This window comes from Simochromis diagramma, unplaced genomic scaffold (assembly GCF_900408965.1).
Source record: "Simochromis diagramma unplaced genomic scaffold, fSimDia1.1 OVJJ01000141.1, whole genome shotgun sequence".
NCBI classification, from domain to species: domain Eukaryota; kingdom Metazoa; phylum Chordata; class Actinopteri; order Cichliformes; family Cichlidae; genus Simochromis; species Simochromis diagramma.
In genome coordinates this window covers 461,770-471,605 of record NW_024387350.1, presented here as the reverse complement: position 1 = coordinate 471,605, position 9,836 = coordinate 461,770, and the positions used below count along the sequence as shown (strand labels likewise).

The 9,836-nt window shown below is 40.3% G+C and overlaps 1 long non-coding RNA gene across 3 annotated transcripts; it reads right to left on the bottom strand.

Annotated features, from left to right (window-relative positions):
* On the bottom strand, positions 1-3,181 carry LOC120718472. Of its 3 annotated transcripts, none has more exons than XR_005692497.1 (5): positions 2,838-3,181; positions 2,359-2,422; positions 1,840-1,992; positions 1,381-1,468; positions 1-781 (listed from the first exon to the last, which is right to left on the bottom strand). It is a non-coding gene; the product is annotated as an uncharacterized LOC120718472 (long non-coding RNA). The 3 variants fall into 3 exon arrangements; XR_005692498.1 differs by having other exon boundaries at positions 2,359-2,394; positions 2,838-3,180; XR_005692496.1 differs by having other exon boundaries at positions 2,359-3,177.
* Positions 3,182-9,836: the final 6,655 nt, after the last annotated feature.

The window sequence follows — 9,836 nt, the reverse complement described above, 5'->3', positions numbered from 1 at the left end:
TTGCAGGTCAAAACCTTTATTCAAGAGACGCAAAAATAACATTGACACAGTGACTGTCAAAAATTACAGCACTGATCATACTGTGACATGTTGGTTCAAAACAGCACACTTAGAAATATTCAACGTTCTTTACTTCAACTGAATGAAACTGAAAATGCCATTTCACACGACCCATATGGGATATTTAGACTGTATAACTGTTCATGCTACATCTCTTCACTAGTAAAAGAAAGAAAAAATACAAAGAGAAATTTAAAAATGCTGCCAAACAGACAAACAGAGAACTTGTACAGAGCAAAAGGAAAAACAAACAACAACAAAAAAAAACGGCTTGTCCTCATGGCAGTTGCAGAGTATGTAAAAATGAACCCTGCGATCTGTTCCTGGAATTGAGCTTCAAAAATGCAGCAGAACAAGTGTGAGATTTAAATGTCCTCTCACCTAGAGCTGATCACCTCACATGCATAACAGTGAGCTTTCGTTGCAGGAGCAGTTTTGTCTTAGTTGTGAGCTTTTCTTGAGAGCTGAGTTGCATCCAACTCCATTACCACCCTTTGAATCACCTCAAAAGTGTAGCAGAGTTGTGATGGGTAACTCATGTTGAAGGAATAAAAAAGGTCCAAACACCATGGCTACTGCAAAGGTCACGTTATCCAGATCTTGAAGAACTACTACACCCTCGATGATGATGCCAACATCAGAAAAGTCATTGCCTGGCGCATCTCTGGAGACAGATGTTCATTGTGGTTTTCTCAATCTGTGCAGTGGCCTCAGTCAAGTCCTGGTTAAACACAAAACATTTCTTTAAGATTCCTTTTTAAACTCATCTCTTTTGAATCTACCAGTTTTAATGTTAGAGTAATTTAAACCAATGCAAGCAACATAGTAAATAGCTATAGCCAAAGAGTTGCCTGCCATGCTGCCATTCATGGTCTAACAGAGTTTCTAAGAGAGAGTGAAAAACATAATAATTTCAAATGCTTTACATTAGTTTTTGTTAGAAAGACACCGGCCCATCAGAAATCCAGGTTACGTCACTCAGAAGATGTTAGAATTTAGACTTTCAGCCCCACAATTTGGTTAGCTGTTGGTCAGTTGGTCTTTTTTTTTTTTTCCAAACAAAAGCTAATGTAAATATTGGGGGGATTTTTCTTTGTTCACTAGAATGACAAATTTAAAGTTTTTTCACACTGATGTGACCCCTAATACAGGGGTGGGGGTGGGGCCTCAAGGGCCGGCGGCCGAGTTCACTACCAGGCCTCGTGAACTTCAAATTATTAAAGAGGACTACTGGTCCTAACCAGTCCAATGAGGATCAAGTGGATAACTAAATGCATTTTTAAATGTTGCAAAGCCACAATCTACTCATAAAACACTCACCATGAACTCCTGCACCAAGATGTTGCAATTGTCTTTCACACAGATGCGGAGCACTTTGATGAGACTCCCTTTGAGCATTAATGTCATCCTAAAGTATTATAAAAAAGAAAACAGAGATTTGTGAACTTTTCAGTAGCACAGAAGAAAATGATCCCAGACAAAAACTCTTGACTTTTTAAACCAGTCAACATGCAACACCAGTATCTACAAAGCAATATCAAAAGTTCCTGTTTGACATCAACTTTATGGATATATAGTTTCCAGAACATATATTTTTAAAAAAAGATCAATTTTTCTCAGTGGGCCAGTAAATGCATGACGAAAATTATGGCATCCTTTTAGTGGAATCAGTACTCACAGGTAATAGTTGACTGTTTCAATGGATGCAGCATAAAAATCTTTTACTGACCTAATGCAATACATATAAACTTTGTAGTTAAAGAATTTTAAAGTTCTTACTGTCATCATGGCAGCTACATCCTTTAGCTTTGTGCCCTGTTCCCCCGATCACTTTGCAAACACTTTCAGCAGACTGTCAGAGAGAAACTCAGCTCCGTCAGAAACCTTGATTGTAAAGGCATGGTTGGGATGCACTGGAATGCTGCATTTTCTCTGAAATGACATAAAATTATTTTGAAATAACAGCCGGCACTGTGCTTGGTTAATCAGTAATGTTTTGTTGAATAAAAACTGTGTTTCCAGATCTTATGGGATTAAAAAAATCCAAAGATGTTTGTTTCTGATTTGCAACCCAACAACCCACAAGTTACAACCTCATTTTAGTTCAAGTGTGCATTAATGTGAGTCCAGTAATCACCTTTCTGACAATACATACAGGTATAAGTTAAACCTATGGCAGATTTTGGATTTCTCAGTTGTATTAATAGGGTGGTCTATTTGAGTATGCATGCACCTAATAATTATAAAAAACCTATTATAATTAAGTTACAGAAATGAAAATAGAATATACTTTCTTACCATAACACCTTGAACCCACAATCCATCAGCTGACTCCTGGTGAAATGCAGAATAGAGGTCGTCTCTCAATGTGCAGCAAAAAAAACAAAAAACAAAAGGACAGCAGGTGAGGGCAGGAGGGGTAGGGATGTAAGCTAGCATAATGCCGCTGATGATATTAGCTAAAGCTGTTCAATGTCCAAAATCTCACTAACACCATGGTGCAGTAAATACACAATGTAACTGAAGAGTCAGTTGGCAAATCTATTCACACAGAAAACCAAATTATGTTATGAGTGCCTCGTAATTAGGTTTAATGTGATATTACGGCTCTTGTGCCAAAGACAAATTCAGATGAAAAAGCGCCAATTCTTTGACAACAGATAAAACAGCAAATAAGCTAACAGCTCTTTTTTAGCATGCTACATGGTGACACTCTAGACGTTTAACTACATTTGGCTGAAATATGGTAAATATTAATTCAAAAAATCAAGACATACCAAAAACGTAGAGTTGGCTGCTCGACTTGACTGAGATGGATGCCTTTTTTAAACCACGATCCAAAGCCCGCGAGATGAAATCACGCGTGGTTTCACGAGATTTAACGTTGCTATCTTATTGACTTACTTCACCTGAACATGATATGAACAATTTAATACACCCTTTCTGCATATCATGTAGTTTTTACACTATATAGTTACATTTATCTTTAAAACATGAGGCAATTGTGTTAAATACATGCAAGATGCTTACACAAATCCAAGAGATGGCCAGTCCCTTTTTTTCAGTGTATAAAACGAACACTCTTCCTATTTTCAAGTTACAAAAAAGAGCTATAAGAATTATAAACCAATCAAACTATATAGAACCAACTAACATTTTGTTTATTAATCTGAATACCCTGAAATTTTATGATTTAGTTGAATATAAAATGGCACAGATAATGTATAAAGCACAAAATAACTTACTTTGCCCCAGTACTCAGAAGCTGTTCAAAGTCAGAGAGAGTCAATATGACTTAAGGGGAACAGATTTCTTTAAAAAAAACAAGATGAGGACAAATATAAAGCAGAGATTTGTTTCTATTAGAGGAGTTAACCTGTGGAATAGTTATGACAGTGATTTAAAAAGGTGTAGTTCATTTTCCTTGTTTAAAAATATGTTTAAAAATAGAGTATTAGAAAAATATATAAATCAAGAATGAAAAGAGCAAAAAAAACCCCAAAAAACAACAACAACCCTCTTGATTCTTTTGCTTTGATGTAGTTACTTATCTAAGGTGGAAATTTTTTTCTTTTTCTTGTTTGTTTGTTTGTTTTGTTTTTGCTTTGTTTTATTATTTGCTTCGAGCCCTGTGTACAGGAGCTGCATGCAAAAAGATATTTTGTTAAAAGGGTTGGCGTAATAAGCAAGTGCTTCAGCCAATACCTTTTGATTAGCCTTGTCTCATGCTTTCTTGCTTTGTGGTAGATCTTTGTTCTGTTTTCACTGAGATATTTGAATGCTAATCAATAAAAGCTTTGATAAAAGGATACTACAGGCTCATCTGACTCTTCTTCTCCAGCTGTGATATTAAAGGATCGGTGAGGTCAAAAAAGTTACCTTGACAGTCCCCACAGCTTTCCCAGAGGCTGAAATGGCCTGTTAGCCTGGGAGCTCAGCCTGGCCGTCTCAGCTTCCCATCTCCCCTGAGAGCTCAGGCAAATCAACCCAGCGAACTCCATCTTCTGCTAGAAGCTTTTGCGAGCTTATTCAGCCAGCTGTGGACTTCATTTTGCTGTTGCTGCCTGAGCAGAGCATATGCTGTTCAGTCCTGAGGGGCTGCTGTGCCGCTGTCTGGTCCGTGTCCAGCATGGCCTGTTCATCTAGGTCCACATCCAGCACAGCCTGCTTGTCCACGTCCACCACCACCACCACGACCATCGGTTGGCATCTGCACCGCCATGGGCAGCCACCTGAACTGTGGTGCCACCACTGTTTCCCGCGTGGTCGGCCTCCAGACCTGTTTCTTCACTGCCGCTGCTTTCCACGTGGTCAGCTTCCGGACCTAGGGATGGGTATTGATAAGATTTTCACAATTCCAATTCCATTTTCAATTTTGTTTAACGATTCGATTCTTTATCGATTCTCTTATCGATTCTTTTTAAAAAAGGAGAACACTAAGGTCAATTAGCTTAGAACTTTGTTTTATATCTTCTCTTTGAACAAGATAGAAATTTAGTAACATGGCCTTACAAACCCAACAGTGAGATCTTAAGAGATCCAGCCTATGGCTCTTCAATGGGGTGTCACAGGGTCCCTGGGGAAAAAAATTGTAAATGTAAAATAATAAAATAAATATTCTTCAGTAGCAATAACAAAGTATAACATAAATTATTCTGTAGCAATTACACAAGAATATCCAGTAATGTCCCTGCCTACTAGAGCTGGGCGATATATCGAGTTTTTAAAAAATATTGATATATTTTTATACGAGATATAAGATCTGACAATATCCTTTATATCGATATAGTCTATGTTACGTTATAATTATACTTGTGGAGCCGCAAGTTTGCCTCTCTTTCGTCCACTTTCGTCTTTACGCTACTCGGCCTCGCTTCTCCTTCACTGAACACAACTCCCCCTCCTCCCCCATCGCTTCACCTGCAGGAAGCAACAAGATGGACACGGCAAATCTCCTTTAACGAGTTACTGCGCATCGCCCCGTGCATGGGGCTGGACGGCGTCAATGTGTTAGCTAGCTAACCATGCTAACGAGCTAACCACGCTAACGCCATGCAGCCCAGAGGTGCTGCACGGACTAAAATCCTTTCATTTTCTCAAAAGTTGACAGCGCGCCTTATGTATGAATTCTGGTTGTGCTTGATGGCCGCGAACCGATTTTATGTGGAACACGGCGCTCAGCACTCTGTCAAAAAATGTTTTAGTACGACTTTGGTAAGCTACGGAGCTGCACCGCTTGATGGATTGTTGGAGCATTACGGCTGAGCCTCGCGGAGTGATACGTACTGTGATACGTACGTATGAGTACGTACGTATGATACGTACGCGGAGTGATACGTACTGTGATACGTACTGTGCTCCAACGTAATATTACCCTACTGTGTATAAGGACCATAAACTACACATGTTTCTTTTCCAACTATTTATTTATGAGTGAAGTATGTATGTGTATATATGTATATATTGTACTATTCTTAGTTAGTGTACTGTCTGTCTTGTCTTAATGTTGGTTTAAAATGGAGCACTGTAACAAAAAATAATTTCCCACAGGGATTAATAAAGTATTCTGATTCTGATTCTGATTCTGAAATGGCACCTGTTAAGAGACGTGGTTGCGAAGTGGATTTCAAACTCCAGGCTGTCAGTCACGCAGTACAAGTTCGGAACAGAGCAGCTGTCAAATCTGTCTTTGTTATTGTGCTCAGCGTCTTTTAGTTTACATTTTGACTGCACAATTGTGAGCTTTTTGTTATGCACAAAAACAACATTGTTTTCTTTTATTTATGGAGCATTATTATTTAATAAATGCTCATAATTTATTTTTGAGTAAATTTTATGTACATCTGCTCTATGTTAATAAAAGTGCCTGTGTGACATCTGGGACACAGCTTTGACTAAGAACTCTCTTTTTGTTCTTACTTTATGGCTTTAAAAAAATATATCGAGATATATATCTTATATCGCCATCCAGCTAAAAAATATCGAGATATGAATTTTGGGTCATATCGCCCAGCCCTACTGCCTACAATTAAACACATTCACTCACCGAAAATCGGGGGCATCTGCTGTGGCAAATGGGTGCAAGCCTTTTACCACAAACTTAGTCACTGCTCGGTGACATTCGTCTATCCTGGCCTGAAAGGAGACGCTACCGGTAGACTGCAGCGAGAACTGCCAGCATCTGAGCCAGACAGACTCTGTCTGTCTCTCTCATCATGGTCACCTAAATGCACAGTAATGGCAGGTTTTGTAATAAGGCAGATCGCGCTAACATAATATGCACTGTTAGTTGATTATTTACCTGCCGCATTAACGGGAGAGGACGTGCAAACGTTACCGCTGCTGCTGGGTTGAGATTCACGAGTCCGGAGCGGAATTAAAAACACGACATTCATTTAAGGTCATCGCGTGTTTTGTGAGCAAATGCTTTTGCATATTCGTAGTGTTTCCTCCCTTAAATGAAATATCTACATTGCAAGTATTGAAAGTTGCCCTGTTGTCATCCGTTCTCATAAAGTATGACCAAACTTTTGAGTGTTTGAGCCGCCATGTTTCCTGCCAGGTAAATGACGCTCCGCAACGTGGTGATGTCATTCGGGGCGACTGGAATCGATAAGGGAATCGTTTGCAAAAATGGCAAACAATTCCAAGGAATTGAAACAGTGGGAACCGGTTCTCAACAAGAACCGGTTTTCGATACCCATCCCTATCCAGACCTGCTCTTGCCTGGACTTATGTGCTGTTGACCTCTGGGTTGGCCCCGTGAACTGCCCTTTTATGGACTATTGTGCCGTCAGACTTCAGGTTGGCCTCCTGATTTGCTTTGTTTTGCACTCCTGTGTCGTCAACCTCTGAGTCGTCCCCCTGAGCTCTTCTGTTTTGGACTGTTTTTGTTCGAGCCCTTCTTCCTGGACTCCCCACCACCAGGCCGGGTTGGGTTGGTATTGGTGTTTCAGTTATTGTAATTATGTTCCTTGATTATTGTTCTAGTTTTGCTTCCCCTCGTCTCATTATGTCTGATTAGTCCCAGCTGTGTTTCCTCCTGTTCCCCATCCTCTCGTTATCCTGCCTGTGTATTATAGTCCTCAGTCTTCACCTGGCTGTTGTCGTATCATATCCTCTCAATGCTGTGTGTTTCCTCCATGCTCCGAGTATTTTTGTAGTTCTCTGTCCAAGTTTAGTTCCCTAGTTTTTGTTTCTAGTTGCTTGTTTCTGTTTAAGTTTTTATTGAGGAGTTTTTTTTTCCATCAAATAAAGCTGCCATTTCAAGTTTACTTCCCTGAGTGTGTTGCAAACATAACAAGCCTGAGTTAGAAAAGAAAGTTACTAACCGCCGTCTGGGGTCAGACTGATGCTTTTGGTTTTGTTAAGCCAGCTAACTCAAAGAAAGCATGGCTGTGCTGAAACTCCGTCATAACGCAGACCACCGACCTTGGTATTGCTGAACTTTTACTGAATACTTTAGTTGGAGTTGGTTGGTGTTGATACCAGGTGTTAGGTCAGAAGTTTTCACGCTTCATCACAGGTATTGCTAAAGTTTCATCGGTTTTACTTTGAGGAAATATGTTGCTGTATCTGGAGTCTGTAATTAAGAAGTTGGTGGAGGATCTGAAGAAGACTGGACCAAGCTGCTCCAGCTGATCACTGCTATGCTGGACTTGAAGATGTGGCCTGTGATGTCTGCATTGGGAGGAAGCTGAAAGCCATCAAGTCCTGTTTATCTTGTCCAGCCTCTTACTGTGAGAAACACCTCCAACCTCACTATGATGCAGCTCCATTAAAGAAACACAAGCTGGTGGCCCCCTCCAAGAAGCTCCAGGACAACATCTGCTCTCGTCATGATGAGGTGATGAAGATTTTCTGTGGTACTGATCAGCAGAGTATCTGTTATCTCTGCACAATGAATGAACATAAAGGCCATGAAACAGTCCCAGCTGCAGCAGAAAGGACTGAGAAGCAGAAGGAGCTCGAGGTGAGACGACTAAACATCCAGCAGAGAATCCAGGAGCGAGAGAAAGATGTGAAGCTGCTTCAACAGGAGGTGGAGGCCATCAATGGCTCTGCTGATAAAGCAGTGGAGGACAGTGAGAAGATGTTCACTGAGCTGATCCGTCTCATCCAGAAAAGAAGCTCTGATGTGAAGCAGCAGGTCAGATCCCAGCAGGAAACTGAAGTGAGTCGAGTCAAAGAGCTTCAGGAGAAGCTGGAGCAGGAGATCGCTGAGCTGAAGAGGAAAGACGGCGAGCTGGAGCAGCTCTCACACACAGAGGATCACAACCAGTTTCTACACAACTACCCCTCACTGTCAGCACTCAGTGAGTCTACACACTCATCCAGCATCAGTATTCGTCCTCTGAGCTACTTTGAGGATGTGACAGCAGCTGTGTCAGAGACCAGAGATAAACTACAGGACATTCTGAGAGAGGAATGGACAAACATCTCACTGACAGTCACTGAAGAGGATGTTTTACTGTCACCACCAGAGCCAAAGACCAGAGCTGGATTCTTAAAATATTCACATGATACTGAAACATTATTTCAGTCCTTCCAAGATACAGAGTTATAATAAAAATTTTCCAGTTATCTGTCCTGAGTCTGACCGCTCTTACATCTGTGTTCTTCATTAACGTCTTGTCTTCAGGCTTATAATTTGGCCGGTTTCTCTTAAATATTTGTGAACTAAAGACAGCTTCAACCCTCTGTGTGTTGACCGCACTGCATTTTCTTGTTAGTAATAGCAACACCATTGTAACGACAGAAATACTAATTAGCAGAGGTGTGGACTCGAGTCACATGACTTGGACTCGAGTCAGACTCGAGTCATTAATTTTATGACTTTAGACTTGACTTGAAAAAATGTTCTAAGACTTGTGACTTGACTTGGACTTTTACACCAATGACCTGGGACTTGAATTGGACTTGAACCGGTTTACTTGAAAAGACTTGATATTTTACCCCAAATATAAAATTTAACATGCATATTATATAGAGATTGAAAATGTGACGTCATTCACGGGTAGAACCGCAAAGGATTCTGGGAACTCGTGGCAAGCGGTACTAGCGCACGCAGGCTTTCAATTGAAATCAGTTATACAGCGATAAAAAGAAACACAAAAATGTCAAGAAGCTGTTGTATTATTAACTGCAATAGCCGGTCGCATGACAGCCACGGGAAGCCGACGGGTAAAGAGATCGGTTGTTATCGGATTACGTCGTTGAAGAGAAATTGTTCGAGCCATGTTTCCGAAGTAACAAAGAGCCGACTGGATTGCAGCCATTCAAAGATCAAATATAACGTCCCAGAACACTCCAGCTCACAGGTTAGTCTGCTCCAAGCATTTACACGAAGGTCAGTGTTTTTTAGTAGTTAATACGTCATTTTCTTAACATAATTGGTGATATAGGTTACAAGCAAGTCTGGCGCTGAACAGAAATTGTCGCTCCTTTGTTTATTGTGCAGAAATAGTGAATTGTCCTGACACAATATTGCGTTTCGCTTCTGTTATTATGGTACACTGACAAAAACATATACTTTTATTCACAGGATAAAACAGGTTTTTTGTATCACTAATTGCCCAGTACGATTACAGCATACAGTATTATTGTTACTGCTACATTTCTGTGATGCTACCAGAAATTATTTCCACTACTAATTAATTAACGTTGAGCTTAAAGGTCCTATTAATAAACTGTTAACGAATGTGTATTTATGACGACAATTTGTGAGACTGGTAAACTTATGATACGTACGATGGTCTTTCGTTCTACACGGTGCA